An 8,057-nucleotide genomic window follows, 5' to 3' on the forward strand; every position below is an offset into this window, starting at 1 on the left:
ACAAGTCAAGCCTTTGCTTGTAGAAGCAAGTCACATGGCCAAGCCCAACAACAGTAACAAAGGGAGATATACATTCCATGTTGGGTGAACTAGGTGAAATTATATGACAAAACAATATGCACATACAGTGTTGTTATAGGGCAGTGAAGAATTGAAACCATAATGCAGTTGGCCATAAATAACATTTGTACATATAGTATACATGAAAAGGATTATACCAACTCCTAACTGGTTACCATTGAGGAGTAGGAATTGTGGGTAACTTCTATTTAATCATATTACGTAGGTTAGTATCCCTTGGTGTCCATGGAGGATTAGTTCTGGGACATATACACACCCACACCAAAATTCACAGATAATCAAGTCCTTTATATAAAATGACATATAGTACATAACCTACTCATATCCCATATACATTCAATTGTCTCTAGGTTATTTATAATAACTAATACAATGTAAATGTTAGATATAAATAAATGTTATACTATGGAAATAATGACAAAAAAAGATATACATGAGTCCAGACATACTTTGTTTTTCTGGATTTTTTGTTTTGTTTTGACTGGGCACTTTACCACTGAGCTACAACCCAGGTCCTTCTTTTGAGACAGGCTGTCACTAAAGCTGACCTGGAACTTGGAATCCTCCTGCCTCAGCCTCTGAAGTTGCTGGGATTACAAGTATGTGTCACCATGCCCAGCTTTCCCAAATATTTTTTATTCTGGGTTGGTTGCATTCATGGATGCAGAACCCACAGTTACATAGGACCAGCTATATATGTATGTGTCAGGAAGAATTCTTGTTTTCAAGCAATAGAAATCAAATCAGGCTTTGAAATTTTCTTGGTCAGAAACAGCATAAATTCTCACTGCACACAGGAATCTTCTGGGAGCCTATAGTGTTCTACTTACTGGGGTAGTGGTTACGTGTGATTTTTTATTTTAATATTTTTATATCCTCTAATAAAACTATACATTCATGGGCTGGGGATGTAACTTAATGGTGGAGCACTTGCCTAGTATGTGTGAGACCCTGGACTCAATCCCCAGTACTACACATACACACACACCTATACACACACACAGAACAAACCACTATACCTATATAGTTTGGTAAATTTGTTAGAATTAAAACATTAAAAGTTTTTAAAACAAAAAGGAAACCAAGCAAACTAAAACTAAAAAAGTAATTAATGACTTTACATAGTCATAATGGAAACATTAAATATTGATGTAACCAACATTATAATATTCCTTACAGTAAAGAATGAAAGATGGAAAGTGTGGGTATGTGTGGTAATGCTGGTAACAGGACAAGCAGTTTAAAAAGCAATAAATTGATCTTTTATAATGGAAAGTAAATAATGACTAAAATTGAAAAATCAACAAGTAGAACTATATGCATGATATTTTGAGATTTTTTATTGTTAACATTATAGCACTATTTTTAAAACTATTTGGTTAAAAAAAGTAAACTAAATTTTTATTTATATATACTTTTGCAGTTCTGGGAATCAAACCTACGGCTTTTTGCATGCTAGACAAGTGCTCTACTACTAAGCTACATCCCCAGTCCAGTAAACTACATTTTAATCTAAAATGAATATTTATTTTGAATGTGTCTACTTCCCACCATTCAAACTACCAAATCCTACATCCAGGCCACCATTCTCTCTTGCCTGGGTTATCACAGCTGATAAATGGTCTTGCCTTCCCCTCTTTCTCCAGATTCATCCTACACTGTGCAGAGAAGTCTTTTAGAAACAGATCTTCTCATCTCTTGCTGAAAACCTTTTCACAAAAGATTCCCCAATTGCATGTTTCCTATCTCATTTTATGCATGTGCACCCACACACACCCTAGTCATATCATGTTCAAAATGCTAACACAGGGAAAATATTAAAATCAGCCAGTGAATAAAAAGACATTATGTACAAAGGATGCTAAGAATTATAGACTTGTCAGAAACCATGTAAGCTAAGAAGACAAGTGATTTTAGTACTGAAAAGAAAAATTTGTCAATGCGGAATCTCAGAATCCTATATTCAATGGAAATGTCTTTGAAAATGAAGGAAAAATAAAATAAAGCCTTTCTCACAAAGAAAAAAAAAACTGAAGAAATTCATTACCAAAAGACCTATTCTATAAGAAATATTGAAGGAAGTTCTTCAGGTACAAGGAATATTGATGCTAGAAAGAAACCTGGATCTGCACAACAAAAGAGCACTGGAAATGGAATAAAAGTAAATTTTTTAATTATTTTAAAAATTACTGGTCTATTTTTTTTTCCTAATTTGGGTTCTGGGGATTGAACATGGACTTTGCTCATGCTAAGCACACACTACCCACTCAGATACACCCTCAACCTCCAAAGTAGAAGAGTCCTTAATAGGTTTAAGCAAACATTTCTGTAAAAGAAGAGGCAGTAAATACTTTAGGATTTGTAGATATCTGATCTCTATGGCCAGCACTGACCCCTACAGTTTATAGCACAAAAGCAGCCATAGACTACAGGTAAATGAATGAACATGACTTTTTTTTTTTTTTAAGTACCAGGGATTGAACCCAGGGGCACTTAACCACTGAGCCATATCCCCAGCCCTTTCTAAACTCTTTTTTTTTTTTTTGAGACAGGGCCTCACTAAGTTTCTGAGACTGACCTCCAACTTGGAATCCTGCCTCAGCCTCCCAAGTTGCTGGGATTACAGGCATGTGCCTGGTGAACTTCATATAATTTTATATACCATAATGTATTCTACTTTTGATTTTTTCCCCCAGACATTTAAAAATATAAAAACCTGCCAGATGCAGTGGCACATGCCTTTAATTCCAGCAACTCCAGAGGTGCAGGCAGAATTATAGACAAGTCTGTAATTCTCAGCATCCTCTGTACTTAAGTTTGAGACCAGCTTCAGCAACTTAGTAAAACCCTGTCTCAAAATAAAAATTTTAAAAGACTGAGGAAAAGCTCAGTGGTAAAGCACTCCTGGTTTAAATCCCCAGCACTCCTCCCCTACAGATTAATGTAAAAGTCTAAATTCATGAGCAGTGCAAAATCAGGTAGACTGGTTTTGGCATGCAGTCGCGTCAGGTATCCTTTTCCACACCTTTTTATGACCAAGTTGTACCGTTTTCCTCCCAGAGGGATTCAGAAGCATGCTGAGTAGTATTTTAATATGTGAACATACTGCAATTTATCAGTATTTAAAATCTTTACTTAGAAGATACACAATTCATCCAGGCATGGTGATGTTTAAAGCTAAAACATCAGTAATGAATTTGTGCGTCTGTGTGTGTGTGGTTTTTTTCATTTGCAGTGCTAGAGGTCAAACTACTGAATCACATCCCTAGCCCCCTACCCCAACTTTTTAGAGACTGTCTCACTATGTCACCCATGCTGTTCACTTCTTGGGCTCAGGGGATCCTCTTGCCTCAGCCTTCCAAGGAGCTGAGACAACTGGACATCACCATGCTCAGATGAGCTGTGTTTTATATGTAATGATTTTAAATACTGATACATGAAATGCAGTATATTCACATAGTAAAATACTACTCAGCCATAAAGAGGAATAAATTTGATTCATGAAACAACATAGGTTGCTCTGGAAATAATGATGCTGAGTGAAACAAGTCATACCAAAAAAAAAAAAAAATACTGTGTGATTCCATCTGTTTAAAATGCTAAAAAATGCAAACCAATCTATAGTGATAATGCAGATTAGTGGTTGTCAGCGGCGGGTTGGAAGGAGAAAGGTACAGGAGGAAAGGATTTTAAAGTAAAATCTATGACAACCACATAAAGAACCAGGCGAGGAGATGAGAATCTACTGTGGTGAGGTCTTTATGCCACACATGAAGCAGGGTAATGTCTGAAGGCAGTGTGTGACATGCCTTCCAGGTGCCAGGCAGGTGTGTGGCACCTGGAGCTACTGGCCATGCAGTGATCCCAGGGTCTGTTGGAGAATGTAATCCACATGAAGAGTTAGCAAGCTGAGAGATGGAGAGGGTGAGCTATAAAAGCAAATAAATTCTCTCTGTGGATGCTTGTTTTGGATGAAATATTCACTCACTGTATGAAGTATAAATTTAGCATCTTCAAGTGCTACACATTTATCATTTACTTTCCGTGGGACAGGAGTCCAGGGGTAGACTAGTTGAGTCCTTTGCTCCAGGTCTCACTAGAGTGAAGTCAAGGTGTCAGCCAGGGTTGTGATCTCAGCTGAGGCTGGAGGCCCTCTTCCAAGGTCATTCACTGTTGGCTGAATCCCCAATCCCCTAGGAGCTGCCTGCCATTCTCAGCTCACAAAAGGGCATCTGTGCTGCTTTCACTTTTTCCTTGAAGGCCTTGATCCCCTTCTAGAGGACTCAACTTGATTACATATCTTTGTTATATTACAAAAGCCCTTCATCTTGGTCATACAGCTTGATCTCATGAGTGAAATCTTATACACTCACAAGTACTGCCTACACTATATAGGCAGTCCATATACACTGAGTGGGAATCTTGGAGTCTTAGAAATCCACTTAACACAGAGACTTGACCATTTCCTGTGATCTACACTCAATTTTTTTTTCCCTTTTTACCATATGATGTTTTAGATGGAACCTAGGGCCTTGCACATACTAAGTGTATGCTTTACCTGAGCCTACACTTACTCTTTTATTTATATAATCTTTTTGCAGTGCTAGGAATCAAACTCAGGACCTTGCACATGCTAAACAGGGACTCTACCAACTGAGCTATACTCCAGCCCCCTGCACTTAAGAATCTGGGTTTCTGGGATTTTCCGTGTTCTTCCAGACTTTCAGTTTGCCCCTCCTTAACATCTCTTCACTTGGCTTTACAGCTGCCTGGTTACTTGTCTCCTATTAAAAGAGCAATTCAGTTTAACATCTGTCACTCCAAGTCCCACCTCAGCCTGGCATAGATTTGGTATTTCCATAAGCAATTGTATGGATAAGTGGAAGTGATTTTTTTTTAAAGCCATGATCTTTTTTTTTTTTTTTTTAAGTTTTTTAGTTGTAGGTGGACACAACACCTCTATTCTATTTATTTTTATGTAGTGCTGAGGATCGAATCTAGTGCTTCACAAGTACGAGGCAAGTGCTCTGCCACTGAGTTAGAAGCCCAGCCTGGAAGTGATTCTTACATGGAAGTGAGGATTAATCTAGATTATCTCAAATACCTCATCCTGTGCTGAAGTTCTACTGTCCTGGCTCCATCCAGTCTGAACTCGAGTGTGGTTTAAGAGGCCCTGCCTCACCACCCTCTGCATGCCAACTTGCCCTAACATAGAGCCAGAGTCCACTTTCACTCTGCCACAGGCCATTAAACACCTCTGGTTTCTAGACACTTACTTGCTTTCTCGTAATCCTATACTGGGCTATTTTCTCAGTCTAGAATGTTATTACCCACATTGGTTTAATATACCCATCCCTCTTTATAAAATGCCACCTCCCCAGAAAACTTCTTCACCCTTTTCTGCCCCTTTTTGGGCTTCTACAACTCTCTAGGTGTCTTCGCCCTTTCACAGAATTTGTCACCCTTATAAGTCAGCTTTCACCCCTAGCAGCCAGGGCTGTCCTGGAGAACACAATGAAATTTCAACATTAAGTCCCAGCATAGGCTTGGTCTCGAGTCAGGAGAGTAATTATTTGTTGAGCAAACAACTGGGTTCAGTAATCTTGTGTTTGTTGTTCAGGATCTTGTAAGATGTTCGTGTTCTGGGCCCTGTGGCAGGCCAAACTAACAGACTGGCTCACCTGCAGCCTCCAAGCCCAGGCCACAAATTCATGCCTGATACCTATGCTACTTTCAAAAAGACACAGCGTGGGAATAGTGAGCAAAGTAACTAGTATTCCTGGTCATGATGACATTCAGGGCTCTGATGAAGTAGAGTTAGGCAATGGGCTCCCCAGAAGGTGGGGTGCCAACCTGAGACAGGAATTACCTATGAGATACCCTCATTCTTCACCTTGTGGAGCACTTGACAGGCTTGATGATCTCCCCGTTTTTCCTGAAAGCCAGCACTTCCTTGAATTACAGAGGACGAGGGCTGACTCGGGCCTCAAAATGACCACACAACTGTGAGCCCTAGAGTTGAAATTGTAGGGAAGAGAGGGGACACTGTCCAGTCACTAGTAAGAATCCAGCTGGCTCACTCTCATTGACTAGCTCAGTAAATTGTAAAGGGAATAAAACTGTAACCCAAATTGCTTGAACAGGTTATTCCTAAATTGGGATGGCTTAGTTCTTTCTTTAGGGAGCAATAAAAACCTTTTAATCTCAACAATGATTTGGAATAAAGATTACACATGTTGAACTTCCAGCATTGATATTTCTGCATTAAGCAATCTGTAAATGTGATACTAAATCCTTACAGCAGTACCTGGGGATGTAGACTACTGGTTGAGTGTTGGCCTTGCATGTATGAGGCCCGAGTTTGACTCAGGAGAAAAAAAGGATGCATTCTTATAATGCTTAAAGATAGTTCAAAAAATTAACATTCTTGGGGTAATTCTTACAAATGTGTATTTAGATAATAGATTTAGACTTGTGATTTTAAGTTGAAATCTTAAGTTTGTATTGACACATTTCAAATGCCTGTAATCCCAGCAGCTCTGGAGGCTGAGTCAGGAGGATTGCAAATTCCAGTCCAGCCCAAGCTACTTTGCAACCCCTATCTCAAAATAAAAAGGGCTGGAGATGTAGCTCAGTGGTAAAGGACTCCTGTGTTAAATCCTCTGTACCACCACCGCGAAAAAAAAAAAAAAAAATTTGTAAGAGCCTAGCCAGGTGATCCACACTTGTAATCTCAACCACTCGGGGAGGCTGAATCAGGAGGGTAGCAAGTTCCAAGCCAACCTCCAACATAGCAAGACCCTGGTTCAAAATAAAAAACGGCTGGGATGCAGCTCAGTAGTAAAGTTCCCCAGTTCCAAAAAGAAAAAAAGGAATGGAGGAACTTTAGATTATGTAGAGGAAAATGAGAGGGAGGAGTGGTATGAAAAATGGTGGAATGAGACAAACATCATTACCCTATACATGTATGATTACACGAATGGTGTGAATCTACATCGTGCACAACCACAGAAATGAAAAAGATTTACCCCATTTGTGTACAATGAATCAAAATGCAGTCTAAAAAATAAATAAAATAAAAATAAAAAGACAAAAATAAAAATTCGGTTTAGGGAATTCTAATTTTAATACATATTAATTTTAAAAATCAACGTAAACTTTAGAGTAATCATTTCCACTTATGAAATTACCCAGAGGACCTTTAAAAAAGGATTTAACCCGAACAGGTCAGGATGAACATGAAATGAGGAGGAACCAGTAGTTACAAGTTCCATGAGCAGGTCTCAGGGAAAAAAAAATATGGTGGAGGTTGGGCAAGGAGGGTTTTCAAGCAACTTTAACCATGAGAACGTAATACGCTGCGTTGGGATTTGGGAAGTAAGGGTAGTCTCTGGCCACTACAATATCAGAGGCGTAACTGAGTGAATGAGTGTACGACTGAAAAGAAAGGTGTGCTACTGGAGATGAATAGGGGATCAAAGACTCCATAAGCCAGTGTCAAGGGGGTGGGGGGCAATATTGCTGTCACTGTATTCACGGCGACCCCCGGCATTGTGCGTTGCGCGGCTTGCGGAACCGTCTGCAGTGGTCCTGCTAAACCGTGAAGTACACAAATGGAGTGCACGAGGGAAAGTGATACAGGCGATAAATAAAGTCCTTGGTAAGCAAAATAGCTCATAGTTGTTGAGTACAGTATTTATCACGTGGGTAATGGTGCAAGCGCAATAATCTTTGATTATCACCACTACCATTCTAGAGATAATAAAAGCAAAAGAAATGACAAAAATCCGAACACACTAGGTCAAGAAAGCCAGGCACCACAGTTGGGACGCCAACAATTCCTTAGCTGCTTCCCTGCGCCGTCCCCTCCGCCCGCACCGGCCGCACAGGCCGCACAGGGCGCAAGCGCGCGTGCCTGGAGACCGGCGCCCGCCCCTGCGTGGTGTGGGTCACGTGCCGGCGTGGGGCGGGGCCGC

This window comes from Sciurus vulgaris (genome assembly GCF_902686455.1).
Source record: "Sciurus vulgaris genome assembly, chromosome: 2".
Taxonomy (NCBI): domain Eukaryota; kingdom Metazoa; phylum Chordata; class Mammalia; order Rodentia; family Sciuridae; genus Sciurus; species Sciurus vulgaris.